Source organism: Pleurodeles waltl, chromosome 10, assembly GCF_031143425.1.
Source record: "Pleurodeles waltl isolate 20211129_DDA chromosome 10, aPleWal1.hap1.20221129, whole genome shotgun sequence".
Classification (NCBI taxonomy): Eukaryota; Metazoa; Chordata; class Amphibia; order Caudata; family Salamandridae; genus Pleurodeles; species Pleurodeles waltl.
This window is the reverse complement of record NC_090449.1, coordinates 536779808-536805183: the sequence shown is the minus strand read 5'-3', so window position 1 is coordinate 536805183 and position 25376 is coordinate 536779808. Positions and strand designations below refer to the sequence as shown.

The 25376-nt window shown below is 42.5% G+C and overlaps 1 protein-coding gene across 1 annotated transcript in view; it reads left to right on the top strand.

The window, feature by feature from the left end:
- Nucleotides 1-25376, top strand: part of TMIE (transmembrane inner ear) — a 630053-nt gene that overhangs the window by 67313 nt on the left and 537364 nt on the right. The window lies entirely within an intron of this gene.

The window sequence follows — 25376 nt, the reverse complement described above, 5'->3', positions numbered from 1 at the left end:
ATTGCAGGGTTGATTCATCCAATTTGCCTGATCCTTTCTGTCTTTCACAAATGAAAAAAAGACAGAAAAGGACCTGTAATCCCTTTGCAAACTGCTTAGTTTATTTGGGTTGTGTAGTTCACGGATCTACCTGGATCACGTTTTGCTGGATGTAGTGAACTATATGAAGTGGCAGAAATCGCCCAGACACTCTTGTTTTCCCAGAGGTGTGAATTTGTACTTTTTGTAGCCCAAGGTCTCTCTGCATGTCAATCGGAAAATAGCCAAATTTCACTGTTTTTCAACCTGACTCTTTAGGTCGGGCATAGCAGCGAGCAAGCTCTGCTTTTCCGATGTGATGCTATGTATCTGGGCTTTTAACCACGCCAACCGCCCGCCCATCACTATCTCTCGTTCATGGGCTTGCCTTTCCAAAATTCTTTATTATCATTGGTAAATGCTTTACGTTTGTCACTACTTGGGACAGTTTTGTTACCGCCTTGCGGACTGACCCTGTTACATGGATAATGCACTTTTGTCGATAACTTTGACTGCGAGCAAACTTCCTTTTTCTTTTGTGTTTAATGCTCATAGCGGCTGTGGGGCTTTGTATGGGAAGCCGTTCATGTCAAAATTACAGCTCCCTATATAGGACACCTCATGGAATGCATAGCGTGTTGCAAAATGAATATGACATACACCAGAATGAATGTACTATGTGTCAAAATAAATATGATACCTGGCAGAGTGAATCTGACTTGAACCAAAACAAATATGAAACCAGGCAAAGTGAATATGCTACTTAGTGATTATTATGAATAACGCACACTCGGAGTTGAATAAGAGATATACTGAAATATATATCAATCTTACTGAAATAAATATGGCCCTCACTGTAAATAATGAAGCAATCACTAAAACACATACAATATTTGTCAAAAAGAATGAGACATTTCTTGAAATGACTAACATATGGCAAGAGGAATATGACACACATTGGAATTAATATGACAGCTTGAAATGAATATAAGGTACTGAAATTAAAATGCATTATTCAGAAAGGAATATAATGTGCAATGAACATTACATTTATAAAAAAAATGAATATGGTTTGCATTGAAAGTAATATGATACACATTGACATGATTATAATATGTGTTGCAATTGGTATGAGTCATGTTAAAATCAATATCATGCGTTAATATGAATGAGACATCTATTGAAAGGAATATGACACATGCTAAGATGAATATGCCATGAAATGAATATGAGCCCTTGTGAAATTAATTGAACATGCCTTAAACTGAATATGACACATGCTGACATTAAAATGAAACTTGTCAAAATGAATGTTATTCTTTGAAATCAATATGATACACAGCGACATGAATATTGCATATATTGAAATTAATTTGACCTATGTTGAAATGGATATGACCCATATTAAAATTATAATGACAGGTGTTAAGATGAATATGACATCCACTGACATGAATATGCCATTCATTTAAAGCAATATGACAAATGTTAAGATTTCTATGAACCATTTTCAAATGAATACGATATCTGATGAAGTAGATATGACCCATATCAAAATGAATATGACATTCATTAAAATTAATATGACACTTATTGAAATGGATATGAAACTATATGAGATAAATATAGCATGCTTTGAAATGAATAAAGCACATATCGAAATGAACACAAGCCATGTGTAAATTAAAATCCTCACTGTTGAAATATGGCTTGTCTTGAATCGATGTTGATTTGCTTTAAAATTATCAATACATATTGAAATTAATATTAGATATCCTGAAAGGATATGATATGAACACAAATTAATTAACTACAATAAATATATGTTTTCGACTATGTGCTACATTTAGTTTTTACCGGCTTTTGGATTCTGAGCACTTTACCACTGCTGACCAGTGCTAAAGAGCAAGTGCTCTCTGTCTAAATTGACCTGATGATTGGTGTATCCATGATTGGCATAGTTGTTTTACCCGTAAGTCCCTAGTATAGTGCAACATGTGTGCCCAGGACCTGTAAATCAAATGCAACTATTGGGCCTACAGCACTGATTGTGCCACCCACATGAGTTGCCATGTAAACATGTTTCAGACCTGCTACTGCAGTGTCTGGGTGTCCAGTTTTAAACTGCCATTTCAACCTGGCAAGTGCACCCACTTGCCAGGCCCATACCTTCCCTTTTACTACATGTAAGGTACCCCTAAGGTAGGCACAAGGCAGCCCCATGGGCAGGGTGCAGTGTATTTTAAAGGTAGGACATATACCAGGGTATTTTACATGTCCTGATAATGAAATTCTGCTGTAGGAAAGTACCATCTTCCTTGGCATGTTACCCCCATTTTTACCTGTATGTCAGTATGTTTTTGCTTGTCTCACTGGGATCCTGCTGGTCAGGACACCAGTGCTCATAGCTTATGGCCTAATGTGTATGTCTGTATAGTGCTTAACTGTGTCACTGAGGCTCTGCTAATCAGAACCTCAGTGCTTATGCTCTCTCTGCTTTTAACTTTTTCACTGTAGGCTAGTGACTTCATTTACCAATTTCAATTGGCACACTGGAGCCCCCTTATAAGTCCCTAGTATATGGAACCTAGGTACCCAGGGCATTGGGGTTCCCAGAGATCCATATGGGCAGCAGCATTTCTTTTACCACCCATAGGTAGCTCAGACAACACCTTGCACAGGCCTGCCATTGCAGCCTGAGTGAAATAGTGCACACACTATTTCACAGCCATTTTCACTGCACTTAAGTAACTTATAAATCACCTATATGTCTAACCTTCACTTGCTGAAGGTTAGGTGCAATGTTACTAAGTGTGAGGGCACCCTTGCACTAGCAAAGGTGCCCCCACATAGTTCAGGGACATTTCCTGGGACTTTGTGAGTGCGGGGACGCCATTACACGCGTGCACTACATATAGGTCAATACCTATATGTAGCATCACAATGGTAACTCCGAATAAGGCCATGTAACATGTCTAAGATCATGGAATTGTCCCCCCATTCCAAATTTGGTATTGGGGAGCCAATTCCATGCATCCTGGGGGCTCCAGCATGGACCCCCAGTTCTGCCAAACCAGCTATCTGAGGCTTGCACTACAGCTACAGCTGCTGCCACCTCACAGACAGGGTTCTGCCCTCCTTGGGACTGAGCAGCTCAGTCCCAGGAAGGCAGAACAAAGCATTTCCTCTGAGAGCAGGGTGTTACACCCCCTCCCTTTAGAAAAAGATGTTACAGGCTGGGGAGGAGTAGCCTCCCCAGCCTCTGGAAATGCTTTGAAGGGCACAGATGGTGCCCTCTTTGCATAAGCCAGTCCACACCAGCTCAGGGACCCCTTGTCCCCTGCTCTGGCACGAAACTGGACAAAGGGGATTGACCACTCCCCTGTCCATCATCACCCCAGGGTTGGTGCCCAGAGCTCCTCCAGTGTGTCCCAGACTTCAGCCATCTTGCTTTGTAAGGTGTGGGGGCACTCTGGAGGACTCTGAGTAGCCAGTGCCAGCAGGTGAAGTCAGAGACCCCTCCTGATAGGTCATTACCTGAAAAGGTAGGCAATCTCCCTCTCAGGGCTATTTAGTGTCTCTCCTGTGGATTCTCTTCAGATTCTGCTTGAGAGTTTCCTTCAGGAATCCTCTAAAACTACTACTTCATCCTCTGACCTCGGATCAACCGCAGCCTTCTCCAGGAACCACTGTAAAAGCAACAAACTATCCACAAGGGATACTTTTCTTCTGCAACTTCAGCTCCAGCCAGCAACTGCAACAGTTTCCACGGTGTGCACGCTCTGGGGACTTCTTTTCTTCATCCTGCACTAGAAGGACCGAAGAAATCTCCAGTGGGGTGATGGAGTCACTCCCCTGCAGGCACCTTCCAAGACGACGGCTGGTACCCTTGGACTCCTTTCACAACGACAAATGTGCTCCTAAGGACACATAGGGCGGACCCCATCGACATAGGCTGTCCTGAGGTTCTGCTGATGCAATTTGGAGGAGACAAGACCTTGCCTTCCTTGAGATCGGTGGTACCCTTGTGTACTGAGTCTTCTTCACCTCCTGAGGCCTCTGTGCACTATTTGCAAACTTCCTTTGTGCACAGACAGCCTGGCCCAGGTCTCCAGCACTCCATCCTGCGACGCTCAACTCACTGATTTGTGCTGCACCAACTGCGTTTTCCACCTCCTTTGTCCCCATGTCCTCGGACTTCCGTCGGTGCTGCCTGGTATCCTAAGGGCTCTTTAAAGTGCTGAGAAGCCCCTAGGTCCCTCCTGGGTCCAGCCAGCGCCATTTTGAAGCAAAATGCATATTTGTCGTAACCAAGGCTTGTTGGTGACTTTCGACATGAAATCACGTCTGCATCCATCTTCACGTCGTGGGACATCCTTTGCATCATGCAGGAACCCGCTGGCATCTTCCTAGGGTGCATTCCTGCAGTCTTCATCCAACCGGGGACTGTTCTTTTGCACCCTCTTCTGGGTTGGCAGGGGCTCCTGTCCTTCCTGGAACTTCTTTCGACTTCTGGACTTGGTCCTAGCCTCTTGCAGGTCTTCAGGTCGAGGAATCCAGCAGTTGTTGTTTGCAGACTTGGTTGGTTACTGCAATAATCCATATCACAAGGTGCAGTGTGTCCTAAGGAAACTTGCAGTACTTTACTTCTGCTTTTCTGGGCTCTGGGGTGGGGTAATTTACTTACCTTTACTGTATTCTTAGTCCCCCAGCAATTCTGCACACACTACACTTTTCTAGAGGGGAATTTGTGATTCGCATTCCACTTTCTTAGTATATGGTTTGTGTTGCCCCTAGACCTATTTTCTCCTATTGCATTCTATAGCATTTCCTATTGTTTGCACTATCCTATGTCTAATATCTTACCTTATTTTGGTGTCTAGTGTATATACTGTGTATAATACTTACCTCCAGAAGGAGTATTGCCCCTAAGATATTTTTGGTAACACTGAGTATTGTCTTTACTTGTGTATAAGTACTGTGTAACTATAAGTGGTATTGCATGAGCTTTGCATGTCTCCTAGTTCAGCCTAAGCTGCTCTGCTATAGCTACCTCTATAAGCCTAAGCTGGTAGAACACTACTACTTCACTAATAAGGGATAATTGACCTGGTATAAGGTGCAAGTACCCAATGTACCCACTATAAACCAGGCCAGCCTCCAACATTGGTAGTACAGCAGTGGGATAAGTACTTTCAATTGCTTTACCACTTTGTTACCTGTGCTTTTCACAAGAAAAGCTTGCTCCAATACTTAGAGCATATTTAATATGTACCTAGAAGTAATTTTCTAACTTTCTAAAAGTTCTGTTTAACTTTGAAAAAGGTTTTACAAAGTTCTGAAAAGTGTTCTTCTTTTCTCTAAAAAGTCAGCTCTGTTATTCTAATAACTTTTGTACTCACCTTTCCTAAACTGTTTTCTTTCAATATGTCTTCTATAGATGCTACCCCTAGAGTTGTGAAAACAACATATGAAAATCTTAACTTTAAAAGTTTGAGGGGTCTCTGTATTGAAAGAAGTTTGGGGATTGGGAAGAACCCCAATAAGGAATTCCTCTTAAATCTTCTCCTCCAAGATGACCAGGGACTCCGCACTGGTCCAGATCAGACGGGGGAAGAGGTAGAGGATGATTCCAACCAGGAAGGTTCGAAGGAGCAAACTGGCAATCCTGGGGACCGTACTTCCACAGACCTATCTGTCAATAAGTCACTTAGTACAACTGGTAGTGGGAAGGGTTTACACACAAGTAGTGTTCCCTTCACCCCTAGAGGCCAGGTCACTAGGGTGGCCCCTGTTGGAGATAGATCTACCTCTGCACACTCTCACGTTACCTCTGTCTCAGAGGCATCCCACAATTCTAACCCTGAGAACCAGTACCTAGATAGAGAACTCAGAAAGCTGATGTTAGAGGAGGCCAGACTGAGGCTAATGCAGCAACAGTTGGCCTCAGACAGGGAATCCCTGGCTATGGAGAAAGAGAGGCAGGATTTGGGGTTAGTTCCCCATGGTGGCAGAAGCAGTTTTAGAAAATAAAATGTTAGGGAACCTTCATTTGACTCTAGAAATCTGCACAAAGTTGTCCCTCCTTACAAGGATGGTGATGACATCTACAAGTGGTTTGCTGCACTTGAGAGGGCTTGTAAAGTTCAGAGGGTCCATCATGTAGACTGGTTATCCTTCTCTGGCAACGGGAGAGACAGACTTATTATTGTCAGAGAGGATGATGCAGATAACTATAAAATTCTGAAAAAATGCACTCTTGGATGGTCTGGGCTTAACTACTGATCAGTACAGACTTACGTTCAGAAAAACCAGAAAGGAGTCATCATACGACTGGACAGACTTTGTAGACTGTTCTGTGAAGGCCCTAGAAGGTTGGTTAAATGGCAGTAAGGTGACAGACTATGAAAGCCTGTATAACTTGATTCTGAGAGAGCATATTTTTGAATAATTGGGTGTCTGACTTGTTACATCAGTATCTTGTGGACTCAGATCTGACCTTTCCCTAAGAATTGGGAAAGAAGGCAGACAAATGGGCCAGAGAAAGGGTGAGCATAAAACCTCGTACAGGCGGTGACAAGGATGGCAAGAAGAAGGATGGTAAGTCACATGACAAGGGGGGGGACAAAGATAAAAAATCTTCTCTTCATCAGGCCCACAAAAATCATCTGTGGGGGGGAGATCCAAATCCTCTTCTCACAAAGATAAGAATCCTTGGTGTTATATGTGTAAAGCCAAAGGCCATTGGGCAACAGACAGTCATTGTCCAAAACGAAACACCAAACCTCCCACCACCACAACCCCAACTGCAACCACTAGTGCCCCTAGTAATAGCAGTGGTGTTGGGAAAAACACTACTAATAGCCAATCAAAGGGTGTAGCTGGCTCACCATTGGTAATTTAGTTGGGGTTGTTCTAGTTAGGGAGATCACTGAGGCTGTTTTACTCTCTGAAGGTGGCATTTACCTAGCCACTTTAGTTGCTTGTCCCCTTAATTTGGTTAAGTACAAGCAGCTACCCCTGATTAATGGTGTTCAGGTTGAGGCCTACAGGGACACAGGTGCCAGTGTCACCATGGTGATGGAAAAACTGGTTGCCCCTGAGCAGCACCTACTTGGTCACCAGTACCAAGTGACAGCCTCCCATAGCAACACTGTAAGCCACCCCATGGCTGTTGTGAATCTCAACTCGGGGGGTTACTGGTCCAAAGAAAGTTGTTGTAGCCACTGATTTACCTGTAGAATGTCTGCTAGGCAATGATTTGGAGACTTCAGCTTGGGCTGAAGTGGATTTGGTGGCCCATGCAGCAATGCAGGGCATTCCTGGGCATATATTTGATCTTACCAGGGCTCATGCCAAGAAGCAAAGTGGACAGGGAAACTTGGATCCTGGAATAATGGACCACGTGCTCCCAAAAACTAGGGGTAAGCAGGGCAAACCCTTGTCCACTACCCCTCCCTCCACAGATGATTCCCCTTTTGAGGAAGAGGAATTCTCTCCCTGTGCAGAACCTACACCAGAGGAGCTGGAAGCTGATACAGCTGAGCTTTTGGGTGCAGGGGGGCCTACCAGGGAAGAGCTGAGTTTGTCACAGCAATCCTGTCCCACATTGGAGGGCCTAAGACAGCAAGCTCTCAAGCAGCAAAATGGGTTTGTCACTGACACACACAGAGTTTATTGGGAGAATAATCTCCTTTATACTGAAGCAAGGGACCCTAAACCTGGTGCCACCAGGAGAATGGTAATCCCCCTTCAGAGGGTATTCCTCCTATCTCGGGCTCATGACATCCCTTTAGCTGAGCATTTAGGCCAGAGTAAAACATAGGACAGATTTGTTCCACATTTTCACTGGCCCCATATGTCAGAAGACACAAAGGGGTTTTGTCGCTTCTGTGTCACCTGCCAAGCCAGTGGCAAGACTGGTGGCACCCCAAAGGTCCCCTTGATCCCACTGCCAGTGGTTGTGGTACCCTTTGAAAGGGTAGGGGTTGATATTGTTTGTCCCCTTGACCCTCCAACAGCTTCTGGCAATAGATTTATCCTTCTGGTGGTGGACCATGCCACAAGGTACCCAGAAGTTATCCCCTTAATGACCAATACAGCTCCTGCAGTGGCAAAGGCCCTCCTGGGAATATTTTCCAGGTTGGGCTTCCCTAAGGAAGTGGTGTCAGACAGAGGTAGTAACTTCATGTCTGTATACCTAAAAGCAATGTGGAAGCAGTGTGGTGTTACCTACAAGGTCACCACCCTTATCATCCGCAAACTAATGGACTGGTTGAGAGGTTTAATAAAACTCTCAAAGGTATGATTATGGGACTCTCTGAAAAACTCAGAAGGAGATGAGATGTCCTATTACCATGCCTCCTTTTTGCCTACAGGGAGGTACCTCAAAAAGGAGTGGGCTACAGCCCCTTTGAACTCCTTTTTGGTCACCCTGTTAAAGGTCCCCTTGCTCTTGTTAAAGAGGGTTGGGAACAACCTTTAAAAACTCCAAAACAAGACATTGTGGACTACATACTTGGCCTAAGAAGTAGAATGGTTGAGTACATGAAAAAGGGCAGCAAACACCTTCAGGCCAGCCAAGAGCTCCAAAAGCAATGGTTTGACCAGAAGGCTGTCCTGACAGAGTACCACCCAGGACAGAAGGTGTGGGTATTGGAGCCTGTGGCCCCAAGAGCACTCCAGGACAAATGGAGTGGACCCCATCTAATTGTAGAAAAGAAGGGTGAGGTCACCTACCTGGTGGACCTGGGCACTGCCAGAAGCCCCCTTAGAGTGCTTTATGTCAATCGCCTAAAGCCTTACTATGACAGGGCTGACTTAACCCTACTCATGGCTACAGATGAGGTACAGGAAGAAGAGAGTGACCCTCTCCCTGATCTCTTCTCCAACACTGAAGCAGAAGGAAGACTGTAAAAATCTCCTTGATCAGTTTTCTGAACTCTTCTCACTCACACCTGGTACAACTACTTGTTGTGAACATACAATTGACAATGAGACAGTTTATCTGTCAAAAGTAAAATTTACAGGCAACCTGACCATGTCAGAGATTGCATAAAAGCTGAAGTTCAGAAAATGTTAGACCTGGGAGTCATTGAGCCCTCTGATAGCCCTGGGCGAGCCCAGTGGTTCTTGTCCCCAAACCGCATAGCAAAGACGTAAAGAGAGAAATGCGATTTTGTGTGGACTATAGGGGTCTCAATACAGGAACCAAAACAGATGCTCACCCTATTCCCAGGCCAAATGAGCTAATAGATACACTGGCATCTGCCAAGTACCTAAGCTCTTTTGATTTGACTGCAGGGTATTGGCAGATCAAAATGTCAGAAGATGATAAAGGAAAAACTGCATTTTCTACCATAGGAGGTCATTATCAATTCACAGTTATGCCCTTTGGTTTGAAAAATGCACCTGCCACTTTTCAGAGGCTGGTGGATACAGTCCTCCAAGGTTTGGAAGCTTTAGTGCAGCATATTTGGATGATATTGCTGTCTTTAGCTCCACCTAGGATGATCACCTGGTCCACCTCTGGAAAGGTTTGGAGGCCCTGCAAAAGGCAGACCTAACTATCAAGGTTTCAAAGTGACAGACAGGGCAGGTGAAAGTGGTTTTTCTGGGCCACCTGGTAGGTGGAGAACAGATTGCACCACTACAGGGGAAGAGTCAGACCATTATGGACTGGATCCCCCTACTACTCAGACCCAGGTCAGAGCCTTCTTAGGTCTCACTGGGTATTACAAGAGGTTCATTAAGAACTATGGCTCCATTGCAACCCCTCTTAATGACCTCACCAGCAAAAAGATGCCTAAAAAGGTATTGTGGAAAGCTAGCTGTCAGAAAGCTTTTGAGGAGCTTAAGCGGGCAATGTGCCCTGCACCTGTCTTGAAGAGCCCAAACTACTCCCAAACATTTGTTGTTTAAACAGATGCTTCAGAATTAGGGGTAGGGGATGTACTATCACAACTGAACTCAGAGGCCCATGATCAACCTGTTGCTTTCATTAGTAGAAGGTTGATCCCTAGAGACAAGCATTGGCCTGCCATAGAGAGGGAGGCCTTTGCTGTGGTCTGGGCACTGAAGAAGCTGAGACCCTACTTGTTTGGGACTCACTTCATTGTTCAGACAGACCACAAACCTCTATTATGGCTTAAACAAATGAAAGGTGAAAACCCTAAATTGTTGAGGTGGTCCATTTCCCTGCAGGGGATGGACTATACAGTGGAACATAGACCTGGGAGTACCCACTCCAATGCAGATGGGCTCTCCAGATATTTCCACTTAGACAATGAGTACTTATCTGGGCAAGGTTAGCCTTATTGTCCCTCGTTTGGGGGGGGGCGGTTGTACTTTCCTACACAATCTTCTTTGGCATGTTACCCCCATTTTTACCTGTATGTCAGTATGTTTTTGCCTGTCTCACTGGGATCCTGCTGGTCAGGATCCCAGTGCTCATAGTTTATGGCCTAATGTGTGTGTCTGTATAGTGCTTAACTGTGTCACTGAAGTTCTGCTAACCAGAACCTCAGTGCTTATGCTCTCTCTGCTTTTAAATTTGTCACTGCAGGCTGGTGACTTCATACGCCAATTCCAATTGGCACACTGGACCCCCCCCCTTATAAGCCCCTAGTATATGGTACCCAGGGCATTGGGGTTCCAGGAGATCCTTATGGGCAGCAGCATTTCTTTTGCCACCCATAAGGAGCTCAGACAAACCATTTCACAGGACTGCCACTGCAGCCTGAATGAAATAGTGCACACACTATTTCACAGCCATTTTCACTGCACTTTAGTAACTTCTAAGTCACCTATATGTCTAACCTTCATTTACTGAAGGCTAGGTGCAAAGTTACTAAGTGTGAGTGCACCCTTGCACTAGCAATGGTGCCCCCACACAGTCCAGGGTCAAATCCCCAGACTTCGTGAGTGCGGGCCACCATTACACACGTGTACTACATATAGGTCAATACCTATATGTAGCTTCACAACGGTAACTCCGAATATGGCCATGTAAGGTGTCTAGGATCATGGAATTGTCCCCCCATTCCAAATCTGGTGTTGGGGGGCCAACCCCATGCATCCTGTGGGCTCCACCATGGACCCCCAGTACTGCCAAACCAGCTCTCTGAGGCTTGCACTGCAGCTACACCTGCTGCCACCTCACAGACAGGGTTCTGCCCTCCTGGGGTCTGAGAAGCCCAGTCTCAGGAAGGCAGAACAGAGCATTTCTTTTGGGAGGAGAGTGTTACGCCCTCTTCCTTTGGAAATAGGTGTTACAGGCTTTGGAGGGGTAGATGGTGCCCTCCTTGCATAAGCCACCCTTGCATAAGCCAGTCCACACCGGTTCAGGGACCCCATGTCCCTGCTCTGGCGCAAAACTGGACAATGGGAAGGGGAGTAACCACTCCCCTAACAATCACCACTCCAGGGGTGGTGCCCAGAGGTCCTGCATTGTGTCTCTTGCATTAGTCATCTTGTTTTCCAAGGTGTGGGGACACTCTGGAGATCTCTGAGTGGCCAGTGCCAACAGGTGACGTCAGAGACCCCTCCTGATAGGTGCATACCTGAATAGGTAGCCAATCCCCCTCTCAGGGCTACTTAGGGTCTCTCCTGTGGGTTCCTTTTCAGATTGGGCTTGAAAGTTTCCACCAGGAATCCTCTGCAACTCCTGCTTCATTCTCTGCCCTCGGACCAACCGCAGACTGCTCCAGGAACCGCTGTAACTGCAACAAAGTATTCAGAAAGGCTACTGCGACTCTACAACTTCAGTTCCAGCCAGCAACTGCAAAAGTTTCCATGGTGTGCACACTCTGGGGACTCCCTGTCTTCACCCTGCACCAGAAGGACCAAAGAAATCTCCAGTGGAGTGACAGAGTCACTTCTCAGCTCCAGCAGGCACCTTCTAAGATGACAACAGGTTCTCTGGGACTCCTCTCTTGATGATGAGTGTGCTCCTTGGAACACAGGTGGTGGACCCCTTTGACACAGACTGTCCTAAGGTCCAGCCGTCCAAATTTGGAGGAGGTAAGAGCTTGCCTTCCCCATTTGTGGCAGTACTCCTGTGCAGCACGTCATCTTCACGTCCAGAGGCCTCTGTGCACTATGTGCAAGAATCATTCATGCATAACCTGCCCCAGGTCCCCAGCACTCTATCCTGTGACACTGAACTCGCTGAGTTGTTCTCCAGCGGCATGGGATCTTCTTTTGTAGTGCTTCAGCAACCGGAATTTGCACCTTCTTTGTCCCCGTGTCTTGGGACCTCTGTGGGTGCTGCCTGGTCATCTATGGGTTCCCTCCAGTGCTGGGAGCCCCCTCTGCCTCCTCAGTCTGAGTTAAGCCCCCCAGGTCCCTCCTGAGTCCAGGCAGTGCCAATTTGACACAATCAACGACATTGCTTGAACCAAGGCTTGTTGGACTAATCCAGAGCTACAACTCACCTGCATCCAACATCTCCATGTGGGACATCCTTTGCATCATGCAGGAACCCACAGCCATCTTCTTTGGTGCTCTTCTGCAGACTTCTTCCAACCAGAGAATCCTCTTTTGCACCATCTTCTAGGTTGGCAGGGGCTCCTGTCCTTCCTGGAATCTTCTGCGACTTCTGGACTTGGTCTCCTCTTTTTACAGGTCTTCAGGTCCAGGAATCCACCATTTGATGCTTGCAGTCTTGCTTGGTTCTTGCAATTACTCTATTCACTACTTTTAGTGTGTCCTATGGAAACCTGCAGTACTTTACTCCTACTTTCCTGGGCTCTGGGGTGGGGTATTTTACCAACATTCATGGTTATCTTACACTCCCAGTGCCCCTCTACACACTACACTTGCCTAGGGGGAAATTTGTGATTCGCATTCCGCTTTCTTATATATATGTATATGGTTTGTGTTGCCCCAAGGCCTATTTCTTCCTATTGCATTCTATGGTATTTTCTTTTGTTTGCACTATCCTATGACTATTTACTTAACTGATGTTGGTGTATAGTGTATATATTGTGTATAATACTTACCTCCAGAAGGAGTATTGCCTCTAAGATAATTTTGGTCTTGTGTCACTAAAATAAAGTACTTTTATTTTTGGTAACACTGAGTGTTGTCTTTTATTGTGTATACTTACTGTGTAACTATAAGTGGTATTGCAGGAGCTTTGCATGTCTCCTAGTTCAGCCTAAGCTGCTCTGCTACAGCTACTTCTATCAGCCTAAGCTGCTAGAACACTACTACATCTCACTAATAAGGGATAACTGGACCTGGTATAAGGTGTAAGTACCTAAGGTACCCACTACAAGCCAGGCCAGCCTCCTACAACAGCTCACAACCCACAGCCCCACACACCTCAGTCACCATACCCCCAGACACCACCACAACACCCACAGACACACCCACCACATTTGCTGTTGTTTTTAATATCTGCATTTGTGGGAAGTGTTGGTCACCCAAGACAAGGGTAGATGTTCACTGTATGGATTTGTGGGTGTTGATCCAATTGGGGTGTCATTGCATTGTGTTATGCTTGCTAAGGTAAATATTTCATCTTGTATTGGCCAATGTCAGCATATATGGTGTAGATTTGTCCCCTGATATAGATTGTACTTTTGTCTCATGTGCGGGAGCTAGAGTTTTGTTTGTCCACACATGGAGGGTGTTAAATTGTGGTAGCTTCCTTTGGATTTGACTGACCATGTGTCCACTTTGATGTGTGTACCTTACAGGTACATCATCTAGATGTCTGGACCATGCTGTTGCCGTTGTATGTGCTTTCTTGACTTGCACTTACACATTCAGCAGCTAGGCATATCACTTGGCTCAAATATTGCTTGTCCCTGAGATACATTGAGGGACAGTTCCCATGCAAATGCTATTTTAGGGGCATGTGCAAAGTGAAATGTGTCCATGAATGCTACTGATGTCGCCATCACTATTATGCAAGTATTGTTTGCATTGTGAGCTTTGGATATTCGTTTTACAACCTATTGTGCATCCCATTGACCTTCCATTGTGTTGCAATGTGGGTGCTGTGTGGGTCCATCGATGAGCAGCACTTGCGGCAGGACGTTTGTGTGATGGGCTCCATGGTGGCACAGGTCATGTAAAACTGCCTGCAGGTGAGTTGCCTCCTTTATGCTTTCCGTTTCCACCTGCTGGGATGTGGTGGTTGGACTGCCACGGTCACTCTAGCGGTAGGCAACATCATCATATTTCCATCTGAAACACCGGCCCTGTCACCCTTTTTTGGCCTGCCTCGCCACCGCGGTGGTCTGCACTGCCTGGTGGAGCTGGCGGGACTCCGGCAGTCTTTCCCTAAGGGACTGCCAGCATCGTAATACTGTGGTATGACTGCCAAGCAGATGGCGGTCACACCGCCGCCGTGGTGGTGCACAAACCGCCAAACTCGTAATGCGACCCTTTGAGAATATGTAACATTAATTTCAATATGTAATATTAATTTTAAAGCAAATCCACATAAGTTCAGAGCAAGCCATATTCATTTAAACAGCAGTCATATTCATTTAAACATGGCTTGTGTTCATTTCAATAGTTGCCTAATTCATTTCAAAGCATGTTACATTTATCTCACAGTTTCATTTTCATTTCAGAAAGTGTGATATTCATGTTACAGAATGTCATATAACTTTTAATGTGGGCCATATTAATTTCATCAGGTGTCATATTAATTTCAAAGTGGTTCATATTCCTTTCTATGAATGTCATTCATTTCAATGGATGTCATATTCACCTTAACACGTGTCATAATAATTTTAACAAGGGTCATATCCATTTCAACATAGGTCATATTAACTTCAATATATGCAGTATTTATTTTGCTGTGTATCATATCAATTTCAAAGCACAACATATTCATTTTGACAAGTTTCATTTTCATTTCAGCATTGGTCTTATTCAGTATAAGACATGTTTAATTCATTTCGGTGGAGCTCATATTTGTTTCAATGCATGTCATATTCATCTTAGCATGTGCCATATTTCTTTCAATGGATGCTTCATTCATATTAACCCAATTTTAATTTTAACATGAATCATATCCATTGCAACATATATTGTAATCATGTCAATGTATATCATATCACTTTCAATGCAAGCCATATTCATTGTGATAAATGTCATGAACATTTTAACGTGACACGTATTCATTTTAAAACATGTCAAATTCATTTCAATGAAGGTCATATTCATTTCAACGTAGGTCATATTCATTTTAACATGTGTTATATTCTTTTCAATCAATGTTAAGTTTATTTCAATGGATGTCATATTCATCCTAACACTTGTCATATTAATTTTAAGATGCAACTTATCAATTTTAACATATATCATATTAATTTGAATATGTATCTCATTAGTTTGAATAAGTGTCATATTAATTTCAAGGCGTGCCATATTCATTTTAACAAATCTCATGTGAATTTCAGCTGTGGTCATACTCATTTGAAGACATGTCAACTTCAATTCAATGGGGTTGCAATAATTTTAACACAAGCCATATTAACTTTCAGTTATATCATGGGCATTTCTGTGTGTCTCATATTCATTGCCATTTCAGTAATATTAATTTCAAAACAATTCAGATTCATTGCAACATGTTTAATGTTCATTTCAATGTACATTGTATTAGATTCAATGTGCATTGTTTTCTTTTCAGAATATAATATATTCATTTCAATACTTTATATTATTTTCAATCTGCTATATTAATTTCAATGTATGTCATATTTCTCTTGGCATAAGTCAATCATTTCAAGAAATGCCCCATTCTTTTTGGTGACTATTGTATTCGTTTCAGTGATTGCTTTATTGTTTACAGTGAGGTCCATATTAATTTCAGTATGATTTATATATATTTCAGTATATTTCTTATTCAATTAGGTGTGTGTGTTATTCATGTTAATCAATAAGTAGCATATTCATTCTGCCAGGTTTTATATTTGTTTTGGTTCAATTCAGATTCAATCTGCCAGGTTTCATAATTATTCTGACACATAGTACATTCATTCTGGAGTGTGTCATATTCATTTTGCAGCACGCTATGCATTTTAGAAGGTGTCCAATATGGGGAGCTGTCATTTTGACATGAACGGCTTCCCATAGCTTTGAATTAGCTCACATATGTCAACTGTTTTACTTTTTATTTTCTGTTTCTGTGGCAAGGTAGTTTCCTGGTTGTACATGAAGGAAAATGCACATTCAAAAAAACAGGACTGAGCACCATTTGTGTATTTTTTTAAAACTTTTTGGTGTTACTACCATTGCCAGTAAATACTGGTACAGAAGGGTGCAGCATTAAGCAGGTGCAGTTTTACTTTGCACAACGTGCTCTTTCTGTCTAAATCATCTCTGGGCCCCCACACTAAGTTAGTGGGGACCCCAAAATATTAATCCCTCTCACCATTCCGTGTCCTTTTGCACTTTCTCATAGCTGGACCTTTTATTTTGCAGGGCCACTGGAATTATGTGGCAGAAAAAGACCAAATTATCAGGCAAATTTGACCAATTTATGTGACAAGAAAAGTACAGTTATCAATTTACAACGCCAATAGCTCCAACTTCAACTAATGAGAGACCTATTGCATTGCAAATTATTTTTTTTTAACCAGCCCTACATGTAATTGTATCAGGATGGCCTTGCCAGGCATCACAATTGTAAGTCTCTCTCCATTGTGTTTGCTGATGCGAGACAAGTTGTTTTGATATTTTTGCTGATGTTAGGAAAACCTCGGGTCATTGGTCATTCAGAAAGTTCCGGTGATAGCCTAGAAGCAATCACAACCCTAGCATCTAACTTGCAAGGAGGGCATTCGCTACAAAGTGTAGCGAAGAAGGCACTGAACACCGTATACTTAGATATCACGGAGCAGCCGACTGCCCCCAACCCGGCAAGCAAGTTGTAGACTGACACAATCCCCCTCACCTCCCCGGCATGAAACTGTCTTGGACTCTCCCAAAGAGTTGTCTAGCTACATTTCCATATCCAACCTGCCAGTCTTGGAAATATAGTTAATTTATCTCCAGGTCTTCAGAGAAAAGCATAACATCCTTCATGACCACCAATGAAGGTTTAAATTGTAATTAGGGAGAGTCGCCTGTAAAAAATCGATGCCGGCCAAACAGAGATGTTACTCCAACCCGATTTATTATTGGAGTCCAAAACAGCCGCCCACCCAGCACCACCCCCCCCCCCCCCCACTCTAAGCGAATGCCATTTTGAAACGATCCCATTTTGCACGTATATTTATTAAATGAAAGGCATACGTTTTATTAAATGAAAAGTCTAAAGTGGATTGTGCTGACATTTATTTGTCTTTGTATAGTATGCCTTATTAGAGTGTTCGGCACCTTTGTCATGGTGCTGTGCATATTTTAAAAGCTGTTTCCTATGACAGCTTGTGGTCTTTGTGTTCCCAATTCGAAACTATTAATAATGGAACTTGTTTATTTTTCAAAGACATCTGCTCAGCAGGAGAGGCAGCGGGGATAATCGGTCCTAATTGCAGGGCCTATTTTCGGTCTTCCGTCTGTCTGCATTATTGCTGCTGGGCTCCTGCAACCTGTGATTCGCAGGTTTTTTTTGCTCATCCAGAGAGTCCTAATGAAGCGGCTGCTGCCGTTTGACACTGGGATTTGTGTGGCTCGAAATTATTTTCCCAATCCATTGCAGATCTGAGCATTCCTCTCTGAGTTGCTTTCGTGTTCTTTCGACTGACCGCTTTTAATGTGTCGGTGCGCATTTCCCTGCTACGCCTGCTTCTCGGAATTGTTTTTTTGATCTAGGGATGTTATCTATTTTCAACAGTACTTTTGATACGTGGTTTAATCCGTTCAGCTATCTGCTGTAATATTTTTTTTCATCACAGTGGGAGAAGAGAGAAAGCGGCCGATGAAATAAAATCACAAGAAATAAAAGTACATTCGAAGCCGTCATGCCAATCAAAGGAAAGCATTCATTCAAAGGCCGCGTGAACACGCCGACAGCGGCCAACAATAAGCAAAAGCATTGGACTAACCACTCACCACGGGTTCTGGAATAGTATGATTCACAATAGGTCAACAACCACCTTTGCACACAAGGAAGTAGAAAAGGTGCGCTGTGCAAACTTTAAATTTGCTAGCTACATTATATTTAGGGAAGTGGGCGGAGAAGGTGTATCTATAAAATGCTATGTTAAGACAAACCTGCCACAGGGAACAGTCCGCCAAGCTACCCACCTTAATCCTAGTAGTCTTTACGTATTCCTAATACTGAAATTAACAATTTAGTAGACAAATTATAGACTCTATTCAATTGTGCGGTCATAAAGCCGTATCAATACAACTGATGGCACTGTGACTGTAGGATGAGTTTAGTGAGCTTCTCTTGTAAAATTGAACACGAGGATTGTTTTTTCATGATGCTTGGGATTCCAGTTGATTTACCTCTTCAGTTATGGTCCTACACAGTGCTTACAACCACCAGTTTATGTCTTTCTTCAAAGACACTTCCAGATTTCCTCTGATTTTAAAGATGCAATTCCTTCAATCATGGTCATTTCTGTGAAACTCTCCATCATTGCCTCCTCCTCCTCCACAGAAGGACATCTTGCGTATTTTGGGGGCTTCTGTTTGGCACTGCTTTTAATTTATGATCCTATTTTAGTTTATTCATGTCCTCCTTGGCTAGGTCACTGGCACTGCACAGATGAACTTGTCCAAGGGCCTGACTTAAAACTCGGCAGACAGGTGTCTCCGTCACAAGGGTGACAGATATCCCCTCCTTCAAAATACCATTATATTGCATGGGATTTAGATTATGAGAGATGGGATATCCGTGAACTCTGTGACGGAGTAACCCGTTCACGAATTTCAAATCAGGCCCCAAATTCTAAATGTGTTCCCTTTTAATATTCAGGTTTAGTGATGTGTGTTTTCAATAGTGTAGCCCACTAATATACCCAAATAATCTCTGTGAACCACTGCCATTTCTCATGTGTGAGGACCTGTTTCGGTCTAAAAGGAACTTTTATTATGGATGTTGCATGGTACTGAACAGTATAAACACAACATTTCTCCGCATGGTGGCTGTAAAACACCACTTATGTGATAAATTAACTAAAAGAAAGTGGTATTTTAAACAATCTATATCGAAGAATCATTCAAGGTCCTCAGGGCAGGACTGTGTGGAGAACAGAGCTGTTTCTATCAAGGGGTCCCTTAAAAAGCTCAGGGACTCGGCCAGAGTCTACTTTGCCCAAGCCTCAAAATGTCTCTGCCTCCACATGAGTAATGGTTAGCGGCATAACTGGGCTCAGTGCAGCATCTTACTGCCAGACTGTTTATTCAATATCAATAGTAGCCTTATGTCTTGGTTTTTCTTTTTTATTGATTCATTGTAGAAGATGACACTGATGTGGTTAATCCAGATACAACCTGGCACCTTTGGAATAATGTAGCTTCCAGCTGCATTCTTACCAAAGGCCCCTAACCTTCAGAACTTTTTCAGTGTTTGCCTCATTTGCCTTTTTTGCATCTTCCCAATTCCCAGGTGAAACCTTCCATTTTTTTTAACTTTAACAAATAAGTATTCCCCAGGAAACTGATGAGTAGCATAGAAGTACAGTCAATACGTGCCCTCATTCTCAACATTACATTTTTCTTTTATTTGCAGTCATCAAACCAGTGCTTCTTTATCTGGATCTTGTTTTTATGCGTTTTGATTATACTAAGAATGAGTCATGTGCACAAGCACAATTATTCAAAGATTTTACAGGTTCTACTTTTTGCCTCTTTTTTGGATTGTCGTGGTTTGTCACTATTTCTGGATCTGTAGTTCTGGAATTTGTCGCTAATTAGGATAGTGTGTTCGGCTCCTATCCATTTACATGTTACATTTGTTTTTCTTGATATTGCTAGACGTTTGCTGTGACCATAAAGATAATTAGCAGTGTTAACATTTGAAATATGTTTCCTTTTTTGAACTTCCGGAAATTTCTCTTAATAATAGGATTAACACATGTAATTTGCAAAGTTTTTTGTACGTCTTTTTACACAAATTGGAATTTTGCACCCTTATTTTGGGAAGAAATATGGCCATTGTCAATATAAAAATACTTGAGTGATTTTAAGCTAGCTCACGAAAAACAAACACATTTTCAATAGCCAACTAGAAATTGTGAGGAAATATTGACATTAGCAAGAAACTTTTGCCAGTTTGCTAGGTCAAATGAAAGTGAGTCAATGTGGTAATCTCAGGAAACTCCTATTGGTGGACCAACAATTTTGCCCTAGTTTAGACTTCCTTTGCATAAAAAGAATTTGCACATCCCTATTGGTAATGCCTTTCTGCTTTTCTCTTTCATTTGAGAAATCTTTTCGAGATTTTATAAAATGGGCCTTCCAAAATGCCATTCATTCCATACTCAGAAAACAATTCTGCGATTCAGTAATGTTTTACTAAAAAACATTTTTGGGCTTTGCACATGTTCAAAAGCTATTTTGCAGTCACATAGGGTCAGATTTTGCAATTCAGAGCCTTTGCGTTGTACACGAGGCCCCTGTTCTTTCTCATTGTAGAGGAGCTACCAGGCGGCTTTTGATTTATGATGCTTGCAATATATCTGTTATTCATCTGCTCATTCCAGCTCCTATTCCAATGTAAATAACTTTTCTGATCTTCTCCACGTTCCCTATCAGTTTTTTCATGGATCACATGTAGTAAATACCTCACCTTGGGGTAATAGTATTTACAATGTAGGGTAAATATGCCAACCAGTTCTAACAAATTTGTAATAAGGGCCTGTGAAAAGCTTTGAGCCGGTGATTGCCAGTGATGTCCACCGGGAAAACTGCACCAGCAGTGGTGCTGGAATGATTTTTAGAGTTGAGGTGCTGCCATTAATGTTATATTCCTGAAGCCATAGGGAATATGAAGAGTCCTTCCAAGCATCATGCAAAAACCACGTGTAGCAAATATGCCTTGCCCATTCAGCAGGAGGGTGTTATGTTTATGGTTTGTTGTTGGTGGTGCATATTGGGACACTGGTATCGTAGCACACTGTCATTTACAGACATATTTTCTGTTGAAATGTCCACTAAAGTTGCATAGACATACAGTTTTACTGGTAAAACTTTATAAAACAAAAAAGATAATGTGTGAAAATAGTGTTTCAGTGAATATTTATCATTTGCTCATCTCCAAGTAGTGTCTTGATTTGTTTTGATCCTATTAAAGTCTTTGTTTCCATCCCACTTTAGAATTACAAAAAGTGTTTAATTTTTGCTTTCCTAATTGCTGATATAATTTTAACCATGTGTATAATTAATTTCCCTATATTTAAATGTTTCTGTGTGTTAGAAAAAACTGACATGCTACAAACTTTCATTTCATGGCCTGTACCCCAGCACAGATTGTCAGCTACACGACTTTTATGAAATCCTCTCACTTTGCAATCATAGACATAAAAGTACTCTCCAATATCCGAATTAGCAGCAACTTGTCGGAAGAAGTAGCCTGATATTTATCTTTGAATGCCTAGGAAATGAGAGACAAGATAAACACTATATTTTAAGGCATCTTTACCACTTATTAACCTTCTGAACACCAGCATGATGCTTTCTAGTGGTGCTGCAGCATCCCCAGCACCCCTACTTCTAGCACCTATGCCCACCAGCACTCATATTTGGATTCCCACAATTTTTTTTTAACAAACCTTGAACCAGAGAAAAAGAGAGAAAGACCCCAAAAAAAGGAAAGCAGGAGGAGGTATATGAGGCAGGAGGCAGATGGAACAACAGTAAGTAAGAGAGAAGGCAGTGATGCAAAAATACCTGTAAGAGGTAGGTAAAGATATGTCTGTCTGGTTAGGGTTACAGAGGAATCAGGCAAAATCACCACTACTGTATCTTGGCATTTGGCACATCTACCTTCAATAGCACTAGCCAGGTAACCCTGAGCAAAAACTTTGGACCTGTAAACTGGCAGTTTGAACTGCGATGAGGAACTACATGTCCACATTGGGCAATAGGTCCCCCTTCTTTCAATATAGTTCTTGAGAATGCTACATTTCTTGTTGTATCCTTTACAGTGCTGCTGTTTCCCACAAAATGATCTGGGCTTATGTTTCTTTTTCGTCTTTCTTCTTCTTTTTCTTTATATATATTTTTTTTCATATGTCAATATGGACTTTGTTATTCTGACGTTTTTGGGGATCTTTAGGATATATATGTATTACCTAGTGGCAATCGCCGGTAGGTAGTTATAGGTAAGATTACGTTTCTAGACAAAAAGTGTTTTTTACTTGCCTATATCTTTGGCACCGCTTGACGAATCGTCACAAATCTCTTCCCAAAAATTTGCCAGTTCAGTCAGCTGCTGTCTGGAAAGTTTCGGGTGATCCGTCCGGGGTCCCAAAATAAATTTTCCCCATTCATTTTTCCATAGGGATTTTGAACAGCCATAGCGCAAAAACTACTGAACAGAACTACACCAAATTTGGCAGGAAGGGAGGTCTTGGTCCAGAAAGAGTGATTTCTTTGTTTTGGTGTAAACCTGATCAGTAGTTTTTGATAAATTAAGGGGAAAACAAACTTGTATTTCAAGGGATGCAAGGGATTCGCAAAAGATCTTGTGCTGAGATCTGATTGGCCGATAACACTTCAACAGGAGAAGCTGTTGAAGTGTCGTCAGCCATCTTGGGGCTCGGCTTTAGACGAGTACCAAAAAAGATTAAAAAATAAACCAAAAGGTCTAGGGTACAAACACCGTGACCCCTTAGCTCTGATGCAGTGAATCCACTTGTAAAATCACAAAGAAAACGAAGCGCGGGCTCCCATGCTTCGTTAGTATAATACCCCGTGATGGGCCAAGTCCTGAGGGCTTTTTTAAAAAAAAAAACAAGTGGTGGGTGGCCTCCTGATCCCCTCCCGCTTCCTCAAGAACCACCACCTCCCCAGCGTGATCCTGTAACTAAAGCAGGGGGCCATGTGGCCCTCCCACTGCCCCAGGGACCTCCACCACCTGGGGCAAATGCTTTAAGAAATAAAGGGGGTCCACCACCCCAAGAGCTAAGCTCTAGTTGAAGGGAGGGCCGTGCGGCCCCCTCCCCCCATGAGGATCCTCTGATGGCCCTGTGGACCGCCATCCCCAGGGCTGGCTCCTGATATGTCCCAGGGGTGCCAATCCCCGGGACATAGCTGTTTGCTGTGTCTTGCCTGCAGTGCTGCAGCTGCAGCCAAACTACAGCAAACACTTTGGGTTTTGCCACTGGACCTTTAAAGCAGGTCCCACTGTCAAAATCCAAAGTTTAATCTCTGTCCCCTGCACATGTGCAGAGGACAGAGATGAAATGCTTCAGCAAGCAGGGAGCTGCTGTCAAAGCAGCTCTGAGATTGCTGAAGCATTGGCACTGCGGGTAAGCCTTAAGGCTTCCCCCACAGGGCCAGGTAGCCCGTAAGGGCATTGTTTAAAAAATAATAAAAAAATAAAAAAGTAGGGACTACAGAAGGAGGCCTTGAGGGCTCCCTTGCGGTCCCACATAGGCCATAAATGGCTTTATAATAAAAATTAAATATGCTAAAAAAAGTTTTTAAAAGGAGGGCTATGGGAGAGCCCCTAAGGGCTCCATTCATGGTCCCTACTTTTTTAATATATATTTTTGTCACTGCAAAGCCCACAAAGGGCTAAAAAAATATAGAAACCCCCCATAACTCAGTGTAAAGGTCTGCAACCTTCACACTGAGCTATGGGGTTCAAGTCTAGCTGGACTCATTTTCCGTTTTTTTTGTTTAGTTAAACAAAATGTACATTTTAAAATATATTTGATACATTTATTTTGCTAAATCTAACAAAAATATCTCATTCTAAGTATATGAGATATTAAAGCCTAAAAAAAACTCTTTCTCTTTCACTTTCTTTCTCTCTGTCAATCAATTTCTCACACACCCACTTAGAAACGTATGCACCCACTCACAGACCCACTCAGACACTCACGCACCCACTCACAGACAAATTGACACCCTCATGCAGCCACTCAGAGACCCGCGCACAGACTGACGCACCCACTAAAACCCTGATGTACGCACTCTCACACCAAGACAATCTGACAGCCGCTCTCACCCCCAGATACACACTCTCACATCTGTTCTCACACCCAGAGAAGCTGTGGCTAACTCCGGCAGAATACAGTGAAAGGGCTGTGCACGGAGTGGGTTTGAGTGGTTGGGGAGTGTTGGCAGCAGGTTCTAGCTGAAGCCCAGGTCTTGCGGGCAACCTCCTCTACACATGGATGAAGGAAGTGCACGGCTGGGTGCTTATAGGTGGTTGGCCTCTGGCCAGACCCCTGTGGCCAATCGCCGCCACGCACGGCCAGAGGCCGTTGCCTGCGGTGGTTGAACTAACATATAGTAATTCAAATTACTATTCATTAAAAATACCATCGAAATTCACTAAAAAAAAACAAAGGTTACAGGGATGTTATAGTTAGGATATAGAATAAAAAAAAACTCAGATATTCACTGAGAAAACCGAGGGTTACATGGACATTATAGTTAGGTTCTGAATTTACTCCTACAAAACCTTAGAAATGTAATGTGTGAGGTCATAAGCAGTGCATTACGGGAGCTCCAGTTATAGTTAGCTGAGGTACCTATAACTGCTGAATTTCTATGGTTTTGTACGAGTAAATTCAGAAGCTAACTATAACATCCCTGTTTTTCAGTGAATTTCTAAGGTTTTTCAAAATTCTGTTTCCTAACTATAACATCACTGTAACCTTTGTTTTTTTCAGTGTATGTATATGTATATATATATATATATATATGTTTTATAGAATATTTGGCATTCATATCTAGGAAATTGTATAAAATCATGAGAATTAATTTTTTTGAGGATATTTCTTAATATTTGCATGTAGTTTTTCATCTTGGCAATTCAGTATCAGGAGTGGCACTTATGGCATTGAAATCGTTTTTGTACCTCATTCAAAGGAATTTGATAGTTATGGATGCAAGAGGAGCCACTTGGCTTTGTGAGACAAATAAACATGACATTTCTTAAATGCTGTTTTGTGTAACATAAGGCCGATTATACATTTGCACAGTATTTCACATTAATTAACCACTTGTCTTCAATTACATATTTTCTAAAAATAATGTAATTACTAGTTAGTCCTGACATTTTGGAATATACTAAAAACATATATTCCTTTACAAAAATGAATTGTGACAATATGGTAATATTTAAATATTTATGAATACATACATATATTGTTTTTTGTTGCACAATGTTTCATAAAGAAAATGGAACACAAAAACCTCAATGTAAATATGAAATGTTAGGTATTGCTACAATTTCTATTGTTTATGGAATGTTTTCAAAGGAG